At 39.8% G+C, this 23,927-nt stretch overlaps 1 protein-coding gene across 1 annotated transcript in view; it reads left to right on the top strand.

The window, feature by feature from the left end:
* LOC101059842 (putative uncharacterized protein encoded by LINC01387) overlaps positions 1-23,927 on the top strand; it is an 80,219-nt gene that overhangs the window by 21,935 nt on the left and 34,357 nt on the right. The window lies entirely within an intron of this gene.

The following is a 23,927-nucleotide window of genomic DNA, read 5'->3' as shown; positions in this document are numbered from 1 at the left end:
AGTTTGACTCTTGATATGTTTTGGCTCTGTGTCCCCAGCCAAATCTCATCTTGTAGCTCTCATAATTCCCACGTGTTGTGGGAGGGACCCAGTGAGAGATAACTGAATCATGAGGGTGGGTCTTTCTCATGCTGGTCTCATGATAGCGAATAAGTCTCACAAGATCTGATGGTTTTAAAAATGGGAGTTTCCCAGCATGAGCCCTCTCTCTTTGCCTGCTGCCATCCATGTAAGATGTGACTTGTTCCTCCTTGCCTTCCACTGTGATTGTGAGGCCTCCCCAGCCACATGGAACTGTAAGTCCATTAAACCTCTTTCTTTTGTAAATTGCCCAGTCTCGGGTATGTCTTTATCAGCAGCATGAAAACAGATGAATACAACTCTCCTGTATTGACGTTGGATAGTTACATATTTTCTGAATGTTGACGGCACATGTTTTGAGACTTTAGATCAAAAGAGTGCAATAGGGTTTCCAGATTTGCAAATAAAATGCAAGACACCTAGTTAAATTTGAATTTCAGATAAACAATGAATAAATTTTTAGTACAAGCATGTCCAAAATATTATACTTATATAGAAAAATTATTCATTGTTTATTAAAATTCAAATTTAACTATGCATCTTGTATTTGCTCTGTGACAGGCCAGAGCATTCAGCCATGGGCTAACTCCCCAGAAATGACATTATTGATTATTCTTGTCATAGCAAAGTACAAATATTAAAGGTATTAACATTTACCATACCATGCATGGGAATTGTGCTTAGATAGGAAGAGACAACTGATCCCTTTAACAGAAATATTTGGAATTCAGAAATATTCCTTTTAAACATTAGTCTTGTCCTTTGAGGCACAAGCCACAGCCTATCTAAGAAAGCAAATTCTATAGAGGATGGTCTATTTATCCATGACTATTCAAATAGTCTCAGGCTATGGTGGAAGGTGTAGGTTTATGAGTTTTTAGACTGTGAGCCTAGTTTGTAGGTGCTAAAGGCTATAAGAATAGACTGTTATAATTAATATGTTCTAATTTTGCAACACCTTTAAAAACCTCCTGCTGGAAATTAAGGTCCAACCTTCAGGATAAATAATAGCATCCGGTGGCAGGCCACCCACTGTAATTGTTGTTATCCTTGGTCTTGGGACTCATTTTATCTTCAATGCATCATTGGCACTTGTGATCTTTGTTTCTAAAAAAATGGCTTAAATCCTGGCAGAGAAAGCCTCTGGAAGTAAGTGTAGATGAATTTCATCTGCTGCGGGGTTCATTTAACAAATAAGCCACCCTCATTTCCCTCTCCCATGAGTTTTCAGAGAAAGAAGGGAGAAAAATGGGGCAATCAATATTACTGGAAAGAAAAATATATATATAAGATTAGACAAGACTATTGCCTCACTAATTTGTGCGCTACATCAGGAAAAGGGAGTCATAACTCTTTCTCAATGATTTTAGAAAGTGTATAATTAAGGCCAAAGTTGATCATGAAATTTGCTAGAAACCAAAAAAAAAAAGAAAAATGCACCTGGAAAAAAATCACTTGCCTTGAGACTGAACATGGGCAACTGTCCATGCCGACAGGTCACTGAACTGTTAAAGGCTAGCAAGTGGGCATAAAATCAGAAACAGAAATTAGAGACTTGATGTGTGGATCTCAAATGCTACAAAGGAAAAGATCATTTTATTTTAAAATTACTGGTCTACAAAAGTGACAGTAATTGGAATAGACGTCTGTATTTGCTTCAAAATTCATATAAATTTCAGAGACAGTTTTATCAGTACACATTTTTTGCTTTCCAAATAATTTCTGTGTATTTTTATTAAATCTTCATATCACTGAGATAGGGCTCCCCAGATTTTTTTCTCAATGGCTGTGTGTGCACTTGCGTCTGATGATAATAAGAGTTCTATTTGTGCCTGGAGAAGCTTCAGCCTAATAATGGCAGAGTCGAGCGATACATCTGTCATTGCTACAACCAAAGCTCCCACATCTAACCACTGGAGGGTCATAATAGTCCTTCCTTCCCATTGCAGCGACCACTGAAAACACCCCAGCTGCATAAACTGGGGACTTTTCCACCACACAGAAGAAATGAATAAAGAGCTTCAAATGCCATTAAATTAAAATAGACTTTAGCTATGAAGTGTAATTCACAAAGACTATCATTGACTCTAACAGGGGGCACCTTTTTTTGTTCATTGCTATAATATTTTATCAGTAATTGTAGGTCTTTTTTGATCACAAGAGACTTCAATTTCATTTTCTTTTCCAAAATTTAAGGCTAAAAATGTAGCCAGCAGGGACTGGTCAACCAGAGGCCCACTGGGTGAGCTGCGTCCAGTGAAAACTCATTAATCTGGCAGTTTAGAAATTCTCCCTTACATAGTATGCAGGAAAAACATTTTGGCTTAGATATTTTTCCTCCTTCTCTAGTATCACTCTAACTTCCTGGAAAAGGCAACAAAGAACTTAAGTAAGGCAGCCAGTTAGAAGCTTGATTAGCTTCAGGAAAAAGCTCTTAGCTGTGGACAAAAACAACCACTGGAACATGAAGGCAGAAATGGTGAAAAACATAATTTAAAGGTATATTTCCTGATTTGTGAGGGGCCCTATTCTTCGGGCTCAGATGTACCAGGCACAAGGGACAGCCAGATATGCCTGCCCCCAACCCCCATCTTGGTTGTTTTGGGGCACAGGTTAAAGAAGAAGAAATGGCAAATTCTAGAAGTGAGGCCAGAGGAAGTTGAGGTGAATAATCAATTCTTGTATCAAGGCAGGCTTTTCCTTACAGCAACAACAGTAACAATGGTGGCTACAACGTATTTTTAATTTTTTTTAGAGACAAGGTCTTGCTCTACCACACAGGCTGGAGTGCAGTAGTGTGATCACAGCTCTCTGCAGCCTCGAACTCCTGGGCTCAAGCAACCCTCTCTCCTCAGCCTCCCAAAGTGCTGGGATTATGGGCATGAGCCACCGCGCCCAGCCCGTGGCTACCATTTATTGACTACCTTCTACGGGCCAGCCTTTTTTAGATGGACAATCTGAGGCTTCGAGAGGTAAAGGAATTTGCCAAAAGCCATGCAGTCATTCAGCTCCTGGCCTCTCTGACACCAGGACTGTTCCAGGGGCATGAATAAAATGTTTCCCAGTTTTAAAATACTATCCCCGCAATTTCTTCAGTGTTTCTTTGCTGTCCTCTCCCCCAAAAAATATGCCTCACAACTTTATCCCCTTAACTATGGGGATACTGAGAGCATTCCCAATGACTCCGTGGGTGAGTAGCTTGACTTCCCTGTCACAAAAGATTGTACTACATCCAGCAGAGTTACAGAAGTAGCATGGTCTTTAGATTTTGGAGATTTGGTTTTGAGTATTGGATACTGCATATTCCTTCCTTCCTTTATTCAAGAAATATTTATTATTGAGTGTCAAAAGTTAACTTATTATGAAGCTAATGGAAATGGTCTTCAAGGCTCTGTACCTGCACAGACCCTCCCCAAAGTCTTGGGAGAGGCTCTATCAATGTACTCATTTGGTCAGACATTTTTGTGAAACTTGTAATAAGACCTTTTCACCAGAATCAGTTAAGACCACTGTCTCTTTCCTCTCAGACTTTCCCTTGTGTTTCCTGGGAATGGAGGGCTGAAGGCGTTGCTGGGGTTCTGGCTGAAGGAAAGCTGATTGAGGACGCATTTAGTCTGGGTTTCATGGGTTCTCTGTGTGTAGTTCCCAGTCACTTCCGTGGGTGGTCAGGCCATTACTAACCACCCTGGGATAGGAAGGTTTCCAGCAATACTCCTACTGCCTGCTGCATTAATCTACCCAGGGTTTTGCCATGAAAGTGCAAGGCCAGAGGTCATAGTGGACTGTGAATATGTCCTACAGTTGACATGGTTTGGCTGTGTCCTCACCCAAATCTCACTGTGAATTGTAGCTCCCATAATTTCCACATCTTGTGGGAGGGACCTGGTGGGAGATAATTGAATCATGGGGGCAGGTCCCCCATGCAGTTCTCCTGGTAGCAAATAAGTCTCATGAGATCTGATGGTTTTATAAGGGGTTTCCCCTTTTGCTTCATTCTCATTCTTTCTCTTGTCTGCTGCCATGTAAGACGTGCCGTTTGCCTTTCATCATGATTCTGAGGCCTCCTCAGCCATGTGGAATTATGAGTCCATTAAACCCCTTTTTCTTTATAAATTACCCAATATCAGGTTTGTCTTTATCAGCAGCATGAAAACAGACTAATACAACAGTGCTTGACACCATAGGCATGTAGATACTAGAAGGGAAACTAGCCAGAGGCAGCCTTTAGAGAGTTCTTCCAACCACCAGTCATGTAAAACTGAAAGTAAAAAACGCAGCTTTCATTGACCCCTGGTCAAAACAGAAGTTCACTTTGGTTAGGAATATACTGAAAAATGCAACAGATACAATTGTAAAGGCACAAAACAATGTTTTCTTTTTGATGAGAATACATGAAATATGTTTTAAAAGATTTCTTATTTTTGTAGGGCATAAAGTTGTGCACTAACAAACAGTGAGTTTGTATGTGAAGCTGCAAGCTTTATCCTTATGAAATACTGATATTGACAAAGATAATATGAAACTCCTATTGGGCCATTACAATGAGGAGGTCAGTGACAAACTGTTGAACGTCATCAGTTCATAGTATTTAAGACTGGTCACTGCACAAAATACTTGAAATGACCTGAATTCCTATAGCTCTGCATGAAAGAAACCTGGTGATCATGTTTCAGAATTAGACAACCATCCTAATAACATACGTGACATTACCAGTAACAAACTGTAAAGCTGAGCTATTAATACAAACTAAGCAATGAATTAATCAGTTCCAAAAAGCAAAACAAAACAAAATAAAACTTTCAACTATGCTAGAGGAAAGATTGAGTTACATTTTAATTCTTTGTATAGAAAAATATATATAAAATTATTATCATAGAAAGAGGTGATTAAAGAGGATATAGCCAAAAATGTGGAGAAAAGGTATTGTAGAAATGAATAGGCAGTTGATTAATGAACATATTATGTCCTTTTTCTGGACTTTGTGATTTTTTTTGTTAGTGTTGGCTATTTAAAAAATAATTTGGGGCTGGCCAAGGTGGCTCACGTCTATAACCCAGTCTATACTAAAAACACAAAAATTAGCCAGGAGTGGTGGCGGGTGCCTGTAATCTCAGCTACTCAGGAGGCTGAGGCATGAGAAATGCTTGAATCTGGGAGGCGGAGGTTGCAGTGAACTGAGATCACACCACTGCACTCCAGCCTGGGTGACAGAGCAAAAGTCTGTCTCAAAAATAATAATAATAATAATTTGGACTGGGCATGCTGGCTCATGCCTGTAATCCCAACACTTTGAGACTTGAGGCAGGAGGATCACTTGAGCCCAGGAGTTCACGAGGTCACAGTGAGCTATGATCGTACCACTGCACTCCAGCCTGGGCAACAGAGCAAGACCCTGTCTCTAAGAAAAACTTTTTAAAATTAAAAAAAATAATTATTGTAATTTCTAATTCTAAGTAAGTATTCACTTTTATACCTAATTTTGTATTTGTACATTTGTGTTCTCTTTTTCTTTAAGCAGATCCTTTGGAAATGTAAGCTTCCCACCTCATAAACCTGGATTCATCCCTCTTAGCTCTTACTAGGTACCAGTGATAGAGCACTGGGAATACAAAACTTCCCTCCACTTCTGGAAGTTTACATTCTAAGAGTGTGAGCTGTTAGATACCTAAATAAAATAGGCAATAAATTCGATGATGGTAGATGCTCCGAAGAAAAGTAGAGTAAGGAGGGGGATGAAAAAGTGCTGAGAGTGTGGGTTCTGCATCTTAGACACCTTGAGAGAACATAGATACCAAAAGAAAGGAGCAAGGAGGGAATGAGCTGTCTGGAGCAAAGTGGGTCTCAGGCAGGGGGAAAAGCCAGTACAGCCCGCGGGCAAGCCTAGTGTGTTCCGAGTGTCCAGAGCCAGGAGAGAGAGGAGGAAAGCAGGAGAGATGAGTTCGGAGAACCAAGGGAGCAGGAACCCAGTGATAGCACAGGGCCTTTGGCCATTTCAAGGAAGTTGGCTCTTACTGAGCAGGAAGGGAAATATTGGACGATTTGGGGCAACGGCTTGACATGACCTGTCTTAACATTGAAACCAAGTCACTCTAACTGGCGGTGTCTTTTTTTGTGGCTTTTTTGTTTTAGTTTCTGGGACAGATTCTCCTTCTGTTGCCCAGGCTGGAGTGCAGTGGTGCCATCATAGTTCACTGCAGCCTCCATCTCCCAGACTCAAGCAATCCTCCCACCTCAGCCTCCCAAGTAGCTGAGACCACAGGTGGTGCCACCACACCTGGCTAATTTTTTTTATTTTTTATTTTTTGCAGAGACTGGGTCTCGCAACGTTGCCCAAGCTGGTCTTGAACTCTGACCTCAAGTGATCCTCCTGCCTTGGCCTTCCAAAGTGTTGGGATTAGAGGTGTGAGTCACCACTCCTGGCCCTAACTGGTGTTTTGAAAACAGATCAAAGGACAACAACTGAGGAAGCGGGTGACCAGTTGGAAGGCTATTGCAACGAGCCAGGTGACTGTGACACAGGTGGTAAATGGCCGGATTCAGGATCGATTTTAAAGGCAGAGCTGATGAGTTTCAAGAGAAAGAAAGGAATGAAGGATGATTCCAAAGCTTTGCACCTGAGCAGTTAAAAGAATGAAGTTGTCATTTGTTAACAATGGGCAGGACTGTGACAAAAGCAGATTGGTCTGTTCTGATTGTGTAAGATTTGAGGTGATGCGGGGGGCAGGGTTGAATATGAGCTAAGGAGAGACTTGTGGGCTGGAGATACAAAATGGGACTTCCTACACATGTGGAGAGAGAGAGTGTGTGTGTGTGTGTGTGTGAGAGAGAGAGAGTGTGTGTGTGTGTGAGAGAGAGAGTGTGTGTGTGTGAGAGAGAGAGAGAGTGTGTGTGTGTGTGTGAGAGAGAGAGTGCTTTTCTCCAAGGCTGGAGAGGGTGGACAAAAGAAGGAAAGAAAAGCTAAGCAGAACACTAAGGCTTTGTTTCTGCCATTTCTCTAAAATGTTCACAAAAGTTTGTAAAAGTTCTTAACATTTTACATTACCTCGACCCTCACATTCTCCATGTGACAAGTACTCTGCTGTTCATGTGCTTTCCTAAGTTTCCAATAAACCAGTGAACTCTTAGGAATGTCTCAGACATTGCTGATTTCATCATTTTAAAAGATTTTCAAATACTGTTGGTGTGTGGAACTCCGTGGAAGCCAAAACCTGATTTTGTTTTTTTATTGATTTTTATCTCACCATTTCCTGTACACACTGTAGGTTGGGAGTTTATTTTTTATGACTTTTTCTTTGCACAGTTGGTGAGTGCTGGCATTTAAAAAATATTTTTAATAAAAAACAATTGAGGAAGTTGCACTGAATCCTGAATAGGTTTATGCCCTAGTTCTTTAGAACTTTTGCCATTTTCTGAGAGCTCAATGCTAAATTGATTACTGACTGCCTCCCGAAGAAACCCCAGTCAAGCAATTGGTATGTGAAGGGAAATTTTCCGAAGGACACACCTAACATTTGTCGCATTAGACTTTCCACTGTCTCCTTAAAACAAGCTAGATCACCTGAAAATTATGCAGGTATCTATTTGCCTCCTGTATGTGTCATGAGTAAATACATCACGAAGCTTTAAACCTCACCCAAAGCCTTGCTTTTTAAAGGGCTCAGATGCAGTTTATACAAATCTTTGGAACTGTGGAAATGATTTGGATAATTTTATTACTTTAATTTTCCAAACAGACAAAGGGCAGCATTGTGTGCTGGCCTTCGCTACATGAGAACTTCCTGTTTCTCTAATGAGGGTTTAGATGTTTCAGGAGTAAGTCAGGATGTAGTCGGTCTTAGGGAAGAGTGGAGCAATTGTATACTTGGAGGTGTCCCTTGTCTGACACAGGCTGCTACGAATGGCTGCCTTCCCGTCTGTTCCCAGCCTCACACACTGCCTGGAGTGGTGGTTCCAGAGCCCCCTACAGGGGAACACTTTCCTGTTGCAAATTATTGGGGTTTTCTGCTCTGTACTGAGTCTTGCCCTTTGTTGCCTTTATTCTTTTGGGGCCATCATACACCCAGAGGCAAAAATAAGGAAAGACATTACTCCTGCATTTTTACCTACGTTTGGATGGAATGAAATCTGTGAATGCGATCCCATAAATACATGTTTGAACCAAAGCAAGACACTATCACCACAAGAGGCATGAGGGAAGCATGCCAAGGGGAAAAAAAGCAGAGAAAAGGACATCCGCTATTACGAAGTTGTGATAAGCATTGTGAAGTTTCAAAAAAGAAAATAATTTAGGAGCTCTAATTAAAACAAAAAAAAGAAAAAGAAAAAAAAGCTGGGTTCAGTGGCTCACGCCCATAATCTCAGCACTTTGGGAGGCAGAGGTGGGCGGATCACTTAAGATCAGGAGTTAGAGGAAGCCGGGCCGAATGGTGAAACCTCGTCTCTACTAAAAATATAAAAATTAGCCAGGCATGGTGGCAGGTGCCTGTAATCCCAGCTACTCAGGAGGCTGAGGCAGGAGAATCGCTTGCACCCAGGAGGCAGAGGTTGCTGTGAGCCGAAGTCACGCCACTGCACTCCAGCCTGAGAGATAGAGCGAGACTCCATCTCAAAAGAAAAAAAAAAACAAACCCAAACCTTCGGCTCCCCTGGCTGGTGGCGGCCCCTCATCACATTCTTATAATTAAGGCAAATAACTGGCTTCATTATTTTTTCTAAGTCACATAGTGTTAAAATAAAGTAATTTTTTAAGGATCTGCTTCAATTGAGTATTTTAGTATTCCATCCTCACAAGACTCGCTGTTTAAATTGTAGGCAGTGTGTAATAGAAGACTCACAGGATCCTGACAGTCACGTGTTATTCACATGCTATTCCTCCCGATAGGATTGGGCTGCAAGTACAAGGCTATGCATTGCTCACCAAAACATTTTTAATCTCAAAGCAACTTTGACGTTCTTACTGGCCCCTTAATAGGTACTAAAGGTTGATCCCAATTTATCTGAGAGGATGTTTTGGTGTTAAGAAGCTCCCAGTCTGACATCTGAAACCAGCAAGCTGGGGAGCGTCTTTAGGATTTTAGTCCTGTTTTATTACAATCTCCAAACATACTGGACAGACTTCCTTGCACTGCAGTCTGCGTGTCACCTGAACTGTAATGTTGCCAATCTTTCTCCTCTAGGTTCTAAGCAACTGGGCCAAGAAACTGCTGAGTCTATATTTGAATCTTTTTTGGGACTTTCCAGAAGCTCAATAAATATTATTAAACTGAAATACACTAAATAAGTACTTACAATGCCAAAAACCTTTTCTATTGATGTGCATATTTTGATTTCTTTTGTCAGAACTTCAAATTTATAAATCATATTATTGTTACCAAAGATGAATGAGAGTTTATCTGTCTTGGAGAGGAACATATGTAAATGAGGATATGAATGACTACTTTTAATTTCATGAAAAAAACGTACATTGCAACCAACAATTTGCATTGTAAATATTATAATTAGAGCAGAGACAATCCCTGGCAATCTTTGAAGAAAGGCTGGTGAAATCTTTTCAGAGAAAGCTTTTATTTTCCTAAGCAGCCTACATAGAGATTTAATCTGATTATTTAGTTACGTTCGTAAAGATGAGCTTTTACAAAGCCTTAGCAAAGCCCATTCATCTTGCTAGTCCCTTACCTGAAGAATAGAAAAATAAAATGTACTTTATTTTATAAATGTTTACTTAGATTAGTTTCCTTTTTCCTGCACATCTTGGTTTTATTTATTTTATTTATTTATTTTTTTACGACCTCTAAGGACCAAATCTCCAGCCTGTTAGAAATGATGCTACGTCACCTAACATTTTACGTAAAACTGCTATTGAAATAACCACTAGATGGCAGTGAATTGGCATAAAAATGTAGGTCTGGCAAGAAGATGCCCACTAATAATTCAAAGGGGCAACAAAACAGTCTGTTCATAGATGCTCAACACCTTTCTTCCCCTCAGCATCCACGTAGCACTGAAGATTACTAGAAACCATTGCTCACCATCGAGGCCGTGGCTTGACAGGGTCAGTGGATAGGAAAATGATGAGCAGGGTGCAGCTAGCAAGCCCTATATAGAGTGAAATGAACTTGAGCTTTGGAATCAAGCAGCCTGAGTTTGGGTCTTTGCTCCCTCACTAGCTAGGTATGGGATCTTGGATGAATTGCTTAACTTTGCCAGGCCTCAGTTTCCCTATCATTAATGCAGCAATAGTAATAATACCTCCTTCGTGGGTCAGAATGGAATGAGATGCTGCGTGTAGAGCACCTTGGAATGAGATGCTGTGTGTAGAGCACCTTGCATATAAAAGGTGCTTCAAATGACTGCTAGTACAGAATTTTCCAGGTCATCCAGAATTTTTCAAATTTTCAAATAATAAAATAAAACATAAATCATATACTTGGGCTGAGTGAGTGTGGGGCAGCACTCTATAATAAAACACATTTATATTTCTGTAGCAAAATATATTCATACTAAATGGAATACATAATATATCCAAATATCAGTTCAGGTCAAATGTCACCAAATGAGTTAGAAAAATTCTTGGTGTTTAGAATTTTGGAGATTTGGGGATTGTAGGTAAGGGATTGTGGGTCGGAACTATCTGTTTATAAACCATGTCTTCATGGCCCTATATGCATGGCCCTATATGCATGGTTCTATATGCCTATGAGCATGAATGCCCCAAGTAGGGGTAGGGAGAACATTGAGCTGCCCCTTTTATTTCCACATCGTTCTCATCATCCTGGGTAAACTGCTATGCTGACTACTCCCTCTAGACGATTTTGATTTTGGAATTTGTGTCTGACAAAATGACTGCATAAAAAGCAGGAGAAAATAGGTAATTTTCTGTACCCAAGCTTAGCTCTTGATGAAGAAAAAGGCTTATATCAGAGCAGGCATGATGAGCTCAAATTTAGAATAATAGTGTTTACCAAGTAAAATCATAGTTAAAATTTTTCTCCCAGGCAAGTTTTATCTTAAAAGCATTGATAGAGGCACAATGTTCTAGGAAAGACAACACCAAAAAGATGTTGAAACCTTGTTTTGGGGAACTTGTTTGTTCCAAGTATGTCACCTTCAAATTTCTTCTTAAAATATCTTTAGCAAAGTGTTTTCAATCATTTTATTTGTGATTGTGCAGCCTCTCCTCCTAGACTGTCAACCCTCAGGGAGAGAAATCAACCTTTCTCCTGTTTTTCTTTCTTTGTAATCTTCGTGAAGCTGATGACTTGCATAGTAAGTGCTGTGTTTAAAGATGTTAGAAACTTGCAGGCTTTCTTAGCTCTAAATAAGAAAGATTCTTCAACGGTAGTCCAGGTATTCTCAGGGAATAGGTTAGACACATTTGGGAGTTGCATGAACCCTTTCAGAAAACAAATACATTGGATATTACCCAAGAAATGAAATTAATCTTAATGGTTTGAAAGAGCTGGAGGCAGGGATTATACAATGAACAAATCTTTCTATATATAACCTGGTGGAGGATTTCTTAGCATTTTGTGCACATAAGGTCTAAAATAAAAACCCATCCTAAAAAGTAATTGCATAAACTAAGAGCAACTTTAGCTGTATTTCATCAAAATTAGTAGCATGGGGGAACCATGCCCATAGTGCTCTGTAAAAAGCTGCCTATATTTTTTCTGAATGGGAAAAATAGGGTCATGTTGGCATAGTGGCTGGCAAGAGCAGATGATCAGTCAATGAAGGTCAATCAATTGATCAATCAGTCAGTCAATTGAATGGAACAACAAACTGATCATGGGCTTCCCTTGTGGAAAAATCTCTGATGGTCTCTAAGAGCCTACAGGACAAAGCCCAATTCCACAGCAGGGTGGTACTGGCCCTGAACAGTCTCTTCTCAACCTACCTATTTTCAGTCTCATCTCCCTATCTGTAAGCCACTTTGGGATATCCGTTCAATATCCTCAGATTTTCTTGAATTCTGTCTCTCAGTCTTTCCTTTGCCTTGACTATCCTTTCTCCCCACCTCATCCTTCTCTGCCGTTCTCTGCTGGTTAACAGTCTACTCATTCTCAAAGGTCCAATATAAATAAACACTACTCCAAGGAGACTTTCTGTGCTGTCCTAACACTTTCTACATCAGACCACTTTAAGCATTCTGTATTTTTACCACTCTCATTTGTGAACTCTGACGGGTTTCAGGGAAGGATTATTATCTCTTTTATTTATTTTTTATTTTTTGTACGACAGAGTCTGGCCATGTGGCCCAGGCTGGCCTCGAACTCCTGTCCTCAAGCAATCCCCCTGCCTCAACCTCCCAAAATGTTGGGATTACAGGCATGAGCCATCATGCCCAGCCAGAAGGAGTACTTCTTACTTATCTTTGCATCCTAGTACTTTGCATATACGGTAGTTGGAAATTAATGGGCATTTAATGTATTTCCTGTTATTGATGAAAAATTGAGTCAAGCATGGTTGAACTCACTGGCATAAAACCTGTGGCAAACATATAAAGAGAAATAACAAGACTTCTTTATCACTCTGTTCTTCCACTCCTGGAGTCCTAAGTTTATAAATGAGGCAAGTCAGAACAGCTCAAGGTTGCACAGCTAATAAGTAGTAGAATCTTGGCGTTATATCAAGTATCCAAATGCCAATTCAGTGTGCTTTCCATGGTTCTGTCTCTTACAAATGAAAAGGCATAAAGGCCACTTCACGTGGACATGTCATCATCCCCACGTGGTACCACTTAATGGTTTTCCAAGTTACTCTGTGGATAAATGTAAATTGTGGTATCCTCTTCTTTCTTCTTTCTCATAACTGGGTAAGTTAATATCCCAGGGGAATTATTTTGGCATGTGGAAGAACTATTAAAAGAAGTTTCATTTGGCAAATCTCAGTAGCGATGCAGAGGACTGTTTCAGAGGTTTTGCTTTATAAGCTTCATGCACTTCTAATGGCCACTTTTCAAGAGATTGGCTGGCTGACCGGGGCTGGGTGAATCAATGACTCCCTTGTATCTGCAGAAATGCAATAGCTTCTCTTGACTTAGAACACATTTATGTCAGGGGTTCATATTTAAGTTCCATTGTGTTTTCTCTATTAATTTAAAAGGAAACTGTACAAATAAATGTATCTATTTTTTAAAACGTTTGATGGTGCAGATGTAACACAAGATGTCACTTTTTTTTATCTATTTGAGTGACTAGCTTAATTTTCCAGTGTCAGTTTGGCTACAGTGAAGATTGTATATCTTCTTTAGGCATGTGTAACTTGGTAAAAGTCCAGCTTCATAGTTTGTCATGAATTTTGGCGTATTCAATTCTCTAGTTGCTTTCTGAGGATTTTTCTAAATGACTTTTTCAAAAAGGCACACAGTTAACATAAACAAAGATTTCACTGTCTTCCTTAGAAGCATAAATTTTGTGCACCATATGGTTTATCACTTCAAGACTCCCATCCTGAAAATCCATCATATTATCCTATGACTATTTTAGGCTCTGTTATCATTTAGTTAACAATTATTGGTAGTTTATTTTTGGAATGCTTTACGTATAATATTTTGGTTTTGATTTAAAAAATTTCATTATGGTAAATTCCAAATGTGTTCAAAAGTTGAAACAATAAACCAACATGTATTCATCTCCTAGCTTCAATAATTATCAACTCATGGCCAATCTTGTTTCCTCTGTACTCTGACACACCACTTGCCTCCTCTCTGAATTATTTGGAAGCAAATTTCAGACATCCCATCACATTATATCATCTGTGAATATCAGAGAAATATGTGTGCATCATATGTGTGCTTATGTATGTTTTTAAAAAAACAAGCACTTCCCTATTTTTTTTTTTTTTGAGACGGAGTCTCGCTGTGTCTCCCAGGTTGGAGTGCAGTGGCGCGATCTCGGCTCACTGCAAGCTCCGCCTCCCGGGTTCACGCCATTCTCCTGCCTCAGCCTCCCAAGTAGCTGGGACTACAGGCGCCCGCCAACACGCCCGGCTAATTTTTTGTAATTTTAGTAGAAACGGGGTTTCACCGTGTTAGCCAAGATGGTTTCGATCTCCTGACCTCGTGATCCGCCCGTCTCGGCCTCCCAAAGTGCTAGGATTACAGGCGTGAGCACTTCCCTTTTTAACATAAGCACAATACCAATAACTACCCGTCAAAGAGCAATTTCACAATATTGTCAAACAGCTTGTCAGTATTCAGACCTCCCTCATTGTACATATATGTCTTGTATAGTTCGATTGTTTTGTTCATACATAGCCTCTGATGAATGAGTCATTGAAGTCTCCTTTTATTTACAGGCTCTCACACTCCTCCCCACCTCCACCCCTTCTCTCATAAACTGGGTTGTTTGTCCTGCAGAGTTTCCCACAATGTGGATTTGCTAATTGCATCCCATGGTGTCATTGAACAGATCTGCTCCTTCCTCTCTTGTACTTCCTGTGAAATGGTATTTAATGTCTAAAAGCTTGATTAGATTTCAGTTTGTTTTCTTCCCAAGAATTCTTCATAGATAGTACTGTATACATCCATCTGGAGATAAATAATATCTGGTTGACTGTCTGTATGATGTTAGCTACATTGATAATTATTGCCTAGATTTATTAATCTACTAGAGTTTGCAAAATGATGATATCTTATCATTCCATCATTATTTATCAGGTGGAATAGTTCTACAAAGAGACACTTCTCTCAACAACTATTTGATTCTTTGAGATAAAACTGATATTGGAAAGACAGGATAAATTCTTGATTCTTTCCCTTTAATTATTAGTTTTCAAAATAAGCGGGTTCCCTGATGTCTTTAAACACAACCAAACACTTAACATACTTGATATGTTTTAATCCAGTGCATTATAATTATTGATGCTCAAAGTGCCCTATAGTTAGCCCATAAAGTTTATTTAATTTATAAACTGAGTCCTTTTGATATGATCCTAGTAATATTCAATAGATTGTTTGATATCTGGTTTGAAAAAATGTTCTGGCCGGGCACAGTGGCTCACGCCTGTAATCCCAACACTTTGGGAGGCTGAGGCGGGCAGATCATGAGGTCAAGAGATCGAGACCATCCTGGCTAATAAGTGAAACCCTGTCTCTACTAAAAATACAAAAAATTAGCCATGCACGGTGGCACATGCCTGTAGTCCCAGCTACTCGGGAGGCTGAGGCAGGAGAATCGCTTGAACCTGGGAGGCAGAGGTTGCAGTGAGCTGAGATTGTGCCACTACACTCCAGCCTGGGCAACAGAGCGAGACTCCATATCAAAAAAAGAAGAAGAAGAAGAAAGAAAAGAAAAGATGTTCCAAGCCCTGACTCCTTTCAGTTAGATGTGATACATAGAGAACACAATCTGGGATCTATGAGTGTCCATTGTTATTGGATTGATCATTGTTTCTAAGTCTTTCAGCAAGCAGAACTGGGAAATATGTTTTTTTTAAAGATACAATATATCAGGGGTTCATACTGACACTCCCACTTTAAATTTAGCAATTAATCAATCCTATATTTTTACCTTATGTCTCCCACACCAAAAATCTCAGTATTCAAAAATAGAAATATAATTACTAATTTACCCTGTCTCACATTATACATACAATAACAGAACAACACCACAAACAATCCCACCAACAATATGATTACTAGAAGAAGTTTTTAAATTATTCTATTATTATTAGTTATTCTTATTTTACTTAAAGTATGGCCTACTAGAATTATTCAAAGAAAAGTCACTAAGTATTGTTTTCTGTCTGGTTATGCCATGAACCAGATTCTTAGTTCATTGTTTGATATTATATATAACTGTATTAGTCCTTTTGCATTGCTATAAAAGAATCCCTGAAACTGGGTAATTTATAAAGAAAAGAGGTTTATTTTGGCTTGTGGTTCTGCAGGCCAAAGCATAGTATCAGCCTCTGATCCTGGTGGAAGCTTCCAATCATGACAAAAGGAAAAGGGAGAGTAAGCATATCACATGGCAAGACAGGGAGGAAGAGAGAGAAGGGGAAGGTCCCAGGCTCTTTAAACCAGCAGTTTTTGCATGAACTAACTGAGCATGAAATCACTCATCACTAAGGGGATGGCACTAAGGCATTCATGACGGATCTGCCCCCGTGATCCAATACCACCCACTATGCTCCACCTCCATCACTGGGGTTCACATTTCAACATGAGATTTGTAGAGGACACACACCCAAACCATGTAATTCCATTCCTGCCTCCCACCCCACGTCTCATGTCCTCACATCACAAAATACAATATTCCCTTTCCAATAGTCTCCCAAAGTCTTAACTCATTCCAAGTATCAACTTAAAAGTCCAAAATCCAAAATCTTACCTGAGACTCAAGGTAAGTTCCTTTCACCTATGAGCCCGTAAAATCAAAACATGTTATTTCCAAGATACAGTTGTGGTACAGGCACTGGATAAACATTCCCATTCAAAAAGGGAGAAATCAGCCAAAAGAAAGGAGCAAGTTCAAAACCCAGACAAGTCCAAAACCCAGCAGGGCAGACATTAAACTTTAAAGCTCCAAAATAATCCTTTTCCCTGAAATATTTTATGAAAAAAAAAAGAAAGAAAATAAAATGTATATGAAAAAAACCCAAAACAAAATAATCTATGACTCCATGTCCCTCATCCAGGGCACACTGGTGCAAGGAGTGGGCTCTCAAGGCCTTGGGCAGTCTGCCCCTGTGGCCACTCTTGTGGACTGGAGTTGAGTGCCAACAGCCTTTCAGGTACAGGGTGCAAGCTACCAGTGGCTCTACCATTCTTGGGACTGGCAGGCAGTGGCCCCCCACAAAGCTCCACTAGGCAGTGCCCTGGTGAGGACTCTGTGTGGGAGCTCCAACCTCACATTTCCCCTCAGCACTGCCCTAGTGAGTCTTTCTGCCCTTGTGGCAGGCTTCTGCCTGGGCTTTCTGATGCATCCTCTGAAATCTACAAGGAAGCTGTCCAGCCTCCTTCAGGCTTGCATTCTGTGTGCCTGCAGACTTGACACCATGTGGAAGCTGCCAACTCTTATGGCTTGGGCCCTCTGAAGCAGCAGCTTAAGCTATATCTGGGGTCCTTGAGTGAAGGCTGAAAGCAGAGCTGCTGGGATGCAGTGAACAGTGTCTCCAGGCTGAGCAGAGCAGCTGGGACCAGGCCTGGCCCCTGAAACCATTCTTTCCTCTTAGGTCTCTGGGCCTGTGATGAGAAGGGCTATCTCTAAGGTCTCTGAAATGCCTTCCAGGCTTTTCCCCATTGTCTTGGATATTAGCACTTGGCTCCCTTTTAGTTATGCCAATCTCTCTAGCAAGTGGTTATTCCACAGCCTGCTTGAATTTCTTCCCTGAAAATGCTGTTTCCTTCTCTATCATGTGGCCAGGTTGTGACTTTTCTAAATTTTTACACTTTGCTTCCCTTTTAAATATAAGTTCCAAATTTAAGTCATTTCCTTGCCCCCATATTTGATGGTAGGCTGTTAGATGCAGCCAGATCACCTCTTGAATGCTTTGCTGCTTAGACATTTCTTCTGTCAGGTACCCCAGGTCATCACTTGTAAGTTGGAACTTCCACAGATCCCTAGGGCATGGACACAATGCAGCCAAATTATTTGCTAGGGTGTAACGTGGGTGACCTTTGCTCCAGTTCCCAATAAGTTTCTTGTTTCCACCTGAGACCTGTCAGCCTGGCCTTCACTGTCCATATCACTATCATCATTTTGGTCACGACCACTTAACACGTCTCTAAGAAGATTAACATTCTTTCATCTTCCTGTCTTCTTCTGAACCCTCCAAACTCTTCCAACCTCTGCCTGTTACCCAGTTCCAAGCTGCCGCCACATTTTCAGGTATCTTATAGCAACACTCCACTCCTTGGTACCAATTTTCTGTGTCAGCATGTTTGCATTGCTATAAAGGAATACCTGAGGCTGGATACTTTTATAAAGAAAAGAGGTTTGTTTGGGCTCACAGTTCTGCAGGCTTCACAGGAAGTATGGTGCTGGCATCTGCTTGTGGTGAGGCCTCAGCAAGCTTATGATCATGGCAGATGGTGAAGAGGGAGCTGACATATCACATGGCAAAAGAGGAAGCAAGAGAGAGAAAAGGAAGAGGTCCCAGACTCTTAAATGACCAGATCTTGTGTGAACTAACTGAGCGAGAACAGGAGAACCCACTTATCACCAAAGGGATGGCACCAAGCCATTCATGAGAGATCCACCCCCATGACCCAATAACCTCCCACTAGGCCCCAGCTCCAACATTAGTGATCACATTTCAACGTGAGATTTGGAGGGGACAAACCGTCCAAACTATATCATTTACTTTGAGGATTTACATTTTTGCTTTGATTGAGCTAAATTTAGTGTAATAGTATATAAAATATCTGCATGATTCCAAAGCATATTTAAGAAATTTAGTATTCATCTCTGTCTCCTCCAACTGTTTCTTCCCTCCTCCTATAGGTAACCATTTCAACTGTTTTATTTTATTTGTATTGGTTTGTTCCATTGTTGTTTTTTAAATATAAGAAAACACTGTTTACACAGCTTTATTTTTATGTCAAATATAAATATATGTCCTTGACATTTTATTTGCTCTCTCTCTCTCTCTCTCTCTCTCTCTCTCTGGTGTATCTTTTGATATTTAGAAAGGTGTGAATTAAAACATTTAGTTATCTCTTACTTTAGTCTTTATTTTCACTGTTGTCAAATTCTGAACAAAAAAATTTCCCTTAATTTTTGTGGGAGTTGTATTAGTAGTTACTAATTATTTTAGGATTAGTGCAGATTTTTGCAAAATAATCTATCAATCCTTTTAAGACTATCCATATAGCCACCTGTAAGCAGCATACCTTTTCTTTCTAATGAGACAAGTGTTTATTAACAGCAGGAATAAAACCAACAAAAACAGAAAAGCCATCTGGTTACTTGGATCTCCATATTATTGAGGATTAAGGAAGAGTTAGCAGACTTAAAGTAAGAGCTACCGGATTTGAAAAAGAACCACTACTAAATTATTTTCTCTAGCATCCTAGTCACTGGCATATGTTTTTCCTTATTGAGTGAAAAATATGCTATTGCCAGGATTCTGTGAGGTAGTGTTTTCTTAGTCCCCAACTTATCTTCATAACTTTCACTTTGATAATTTACAAGCTAGAGTTATTTTCTTAATTGGCAAAGTTGGTCACACCACTTTGTAAGGTTTTCAGCAAACCAAGGAAATATTGCCTAAAGAACCACTCAAATTGTGTGAGAACGATATTAACAGGAGTTCACTGACCATCGCATCAGTTTGGTGTATCGTATACTACCTTTTGTTTTATTTAAAATTTTTTCCACACTCACATTTTTGGCTAGTGATAAAAACACTAGGTAACATTTATAAAATGTGGTAGAGTTTTCTGATGCTTTCAGCAACAGCTACCTTATTTTATCTTCACGATGCCTTAACTTTATAAGGTGACGGAGTAAATGAAGAAGATTTTGTTATCCAGTGTGACCTGTATGGCTATGGAGTCCCCAAGAGGGTAGGACAGTGGCAGGAACTTTTGAATTCCCCTACTTAGAGCTTCATTTTTCTGCTCTTCAGGCATGTATGGGGTGGGTGGGAGTTAAGTTGAAGGGTTGGAAAGGTCTTGCAGTTTCATACATAGCAAATTTAATTTAGTTTTTATTCACTATGCAGCACAGAAGCGGCCCTTTCATATTTAAAGGATCTGGCTTTCTGCATTGTGACTTGCAGAGTGCCATTTAGGCAGGGCACCAGTCTGAGAACAGTGGCTCTCAACAGAAGCTATATTGACCCTAGGATCTGCTTTAGAAATATGGGTGGAGTCATTTTTGGTTGCCACAATTAGGGGGTAAACTGGCATTTGTGGGACAGAATTGTAGGCATTTGGCTATGTATGGGAAAGTCCCTTGTACCAAGGAATTTTTTTTTTTTTTTTTTTGAGAGACAAAGTTTCATTCTGTCACTCAGCCTGGAGTGCAGTGGTGCAATCATTGTTTGCTGCAGCGCCAATGTCCTGGGCTCAAGCGAGCCTCCCTCCTTGCCCTCCAAAAGTGCTGAAATTACAGATGTAAAAAATCACTCCTGGCCTGTACTCATAATTCTTGAATATGATCCAAGACTTCATGTGCAAGTGAAAAATCTGTATTTAATTATCTGAACCTGGAACTTTATTTTATGTGTAGTCACAAGGTATATTTTTTGTATAGTGTAATATACACTAAATTTTTTCAGAGAAGATTGTTTCATTCAGAACTTATCAAGAGTTATTTACTATTCCAGAAAATGACATCATCAATGTTAATCACGTGTTTGAGTTCATGAGTCATCAGTACAACACTCAGATTCAGCCTGATTTTTGTAGTTTTTACATTGGGAGTGATTTTACATATGCATAAAATATCTACCTACTTCACTATACCCTTTGGTGTAATTATGCCTAAGCTTTTACACATTGACATGTGTAATTCTTTAGTGTAAATTACTTTTTGTTCTTTATGTGTATGACCGTCAGAGTAGTATATTGATGGTTTTAACCTCTGTGTTTAGGTTGGTTATGTGAACTATAAATCTTACTTCAGTTTGGTAAAGAGGCATTGCAAAATAATTATGGTTAAAAGGAAGCATTTGGTTTTATAGGGTTGAGACCCACTATTCTAGAGCACTTTTATCCAAATACTGTATTTAATCAAATCCAAAATGCTATCGATTGTAAGATGTACCACTAAGAAAGATTTTTAAATGAGACCAATTAAACTATGAATTGTTTCCAGTTACAAGATGTGTTCTGACTTTGGAGATGTTAAAACATGTAAAGATGTGAGGCTTAGAATCGTTGAAATATTGGCATAATATTAATTATAATAGTAGCAGCTGCTGTTTATTAAGCACCTGTTATGCTTTGTGAGCTTCACATGCATTATCTCATTTAATTGTTGTTAACAACAATGCAAAGTTAGCACACGAAGAAACTGAGGGATACATTATTTGCCCAAGGTCATGGATTAAGTCTGTGGTAGGACTGGGGTTTGAGTCTAGGTCTGACTTTATGTTCCAGACCCCTGTCTCTAGATCATCTGCTGTCTGTCGTTTCATGTTTCTCTCCAGATGGGAAGAATCTATGATTCCTCTCAGCTCTTGAGAAAATCCAAGATAGGTAGTAGCTCTTCTTAAAATCCAGCTCCCCTTCCTTAAGCAGAGTCAGGGCAGGCATGGGAGCTGAAGAAGGAAGGTGCTCTGCTCTCTCCTGCAGGGTGGAAACTGATGGAGACCATCGTAGTTCTGTGCTGAGAAGACAGGCCACCTGACCGAACATGACCCTCCATTTCAATGGATTTCAAATTCTTTTGACTATGACCTAGAAGAGGAAATTTGGTGGGTTTTTTTTTTCCATTTGAGGTGAAGATCATGTAAGATAAAATTAACTATTGTAAAGTGTATAATTCGGTGGCATTCAGTGCATTCACAGTGTTGTGCAACCACCATCTCTCTGGTTCTATTAACAAAACATTCTCATCACCCTTAAAGGACACCTCATTCCTAGTAAGCTATTACTGCCCATTTCCTGAGCCCCCCAGCTCCTGACAACCGCTCATCTGCCTTCTGTCTCTATTGATGTCCCTATTCCAAACGTTTCACATAAACGGAATCATACAATATGTGAGTTTTTGTGTCTGGCTTCTTTCACTCAGCAAAATGTTTTCAAGGTTCATCCACATTATGGCTGAATACTATTCCACTGAATGGATACACCATATTCGTGTATTCATTCCCCTGTTGATAACATTTGATTTGTTTCCAACTTTTGGCTATTGTGAACTTTTATGTACAAGTATTTGTTTGAATGCCTGTTTTTAATTCTTGTGGGTGTATACCCAGGAGGGTCATATGATAATTCTGTGTTTAACTGTTTGAGGAACTGCCAGACTGTTTTCAACAGCAGCCACACCATTTTACATCCCCACCACCTATGTACAAGGATTCCAGTTTCTTCACATCCTCACCAACACTTGTTATTTTCTGTTTTTTAAAAAAATTATAGCCATCCTAGTGGGTGTGGAAGAATACATTTTAAAAAATGATTTACATTTTAAATTACAACCTAGTATACACACATGCAAAGAAAAAATTAACTCAGACAGGAGCTTCACAAAATAATATTGCACTCTGTTATTTTCTATTCTATCATATTTCATTTTTCTTTAAAAATTCTGGTTATAATATACTAAATTGATTTCATTATCCACTAAAGGATGGTGGCCCACTGTTTGAAACTCATGGCTCTACCTGGATGCACAAATTCTACTAGGAACTTTTTCCGGTTTACATGAAAAATAGTAATAATTTGCCTTTGTGAGTCCAAGAAGACATCCCAGAAGACTATAAAGTAAATAAAATTTAAAATTATAATTTACATTAACAGCAGAGTATTCAGGTGTTGAAGAATTCAGTGTTATTGGAAGAGGGCTGGCCCCAAGGTTATGACTCAGAAAATTGCTTTCTGTCCATGAACAAATAAGTTATCCTCTCTGAGATTAATTTTCTGCAGTGAGTAGATGCAGATCCCATGATCAGCACACTTGTTGGAAGGCTGTGATAAGGATTTGAATAGGATAATGGATGCGATTATAGTTTGAAAATAGTGTAATGATATAAACAGTGAATTGTGACCCCGGCACGCTGGCTCATGCCTGTAATCCCAGCACTTCGGGAGGCCAAGGTAAGTGGATCATTTGAGGTCAGGAGTTCAAAACCAGCCTGGCCAACATGGCGAAACCCCGTCTCTACTAAAAATACAAAAAAATTAGCCGGGTGCGGTGGCACGCACCTGTAATCCCAGCTACTCAGGATGCTGAGACAGGAGAATCATTCGAACCCGGGAGGACAAGGTTGCAGTGAGTTGAGATGGCACCATTGCACTCCAGCCTGGGCAACAAGAGCGAAACTCCACCTCAATAAATAAATAAATAAATAAATAAATAAATAAATAACAGTGAATTGTTACTTAAGTGTGTCTGCAGGAGCCTGCTTGTAGAGCACATTAGTCAATAATAATAATAGTGATAGCCTGGACAGCAACATTCATTAGCTACTTACTATGTGCCAGGCACTGTTCTAAGCTGTTTGTCTGTATTAACTCATTTAATCTTCTTATTATAATAGCTGTATAAGGTAGGTACTGTTAATATTAGCCCCTTTCTAAAAATGAGAAAATCAAGGCACAAGGTAACTTGATAACAAGCAGGCTGGCCAAAATTACATCTCTATCTGTAATAAATGGCAGAATTAGCTTTGAACCCAGAGTGTCCAGTTCCTGTTCCTAAATAGTTAACCACTATACTACACTTTCTATTTAAGACTGAAATCAGAATTTTTTATTAGTGTGTTTGAGCATTTATAAAGCTTCCTGTAGCATTAAGTACTTTTGCAAATCACATGCTTATCTGAGAATAATCAGTGGAAAAAATGTACATTTTTAATACATTTTCAAGGAAACAAGAATGTGATCAGCAAGCCCCTTCAATGAATGATCAGATATTAACTCTGAAGACTGTAGACTAGCAGAGAGTTTTCTGAACGCATATGTATACATGTAGGAGTGCGTGTGTGTGTGTGTGTGTGTACGGGCAGGTGTGCAGGCATTTGCCCGCCGCAGCTTCAAAGAGAGATTGCCAGTTTCCTAGAGGCGCGATTGCTCGGGAACATGAATGAAAATCCTAAGACAGAAGAGACCAGTGGTTTAGCTGTCAGAATGCAGTGGCCTGCCCTCCTGACCCCTTGCTGACATTAAACAGCCCCTGCCCTGGAATGCCGCTCCTGGCCTGGCATCCTGGGAGCGTGTGTCCAGCCTG

Source organism: Pan troglodytes, chromosome 17 (genome assembly GCF_028858775.2).
Source record: "Pan troglodytes isolate AG18354 chromosome 17, NHGRI_mPanTro3-v2.0_pri, whole genome shotgun sequence".
Lineage (NCBI taxonomy): Eukaryota > Metazoa > Chordata > Mammalia > Primates > Hominidae > Pan > Pan troglodytes.
This window is presented reverse-complemented; position numbering and strand designations above follow the sequence as displayed.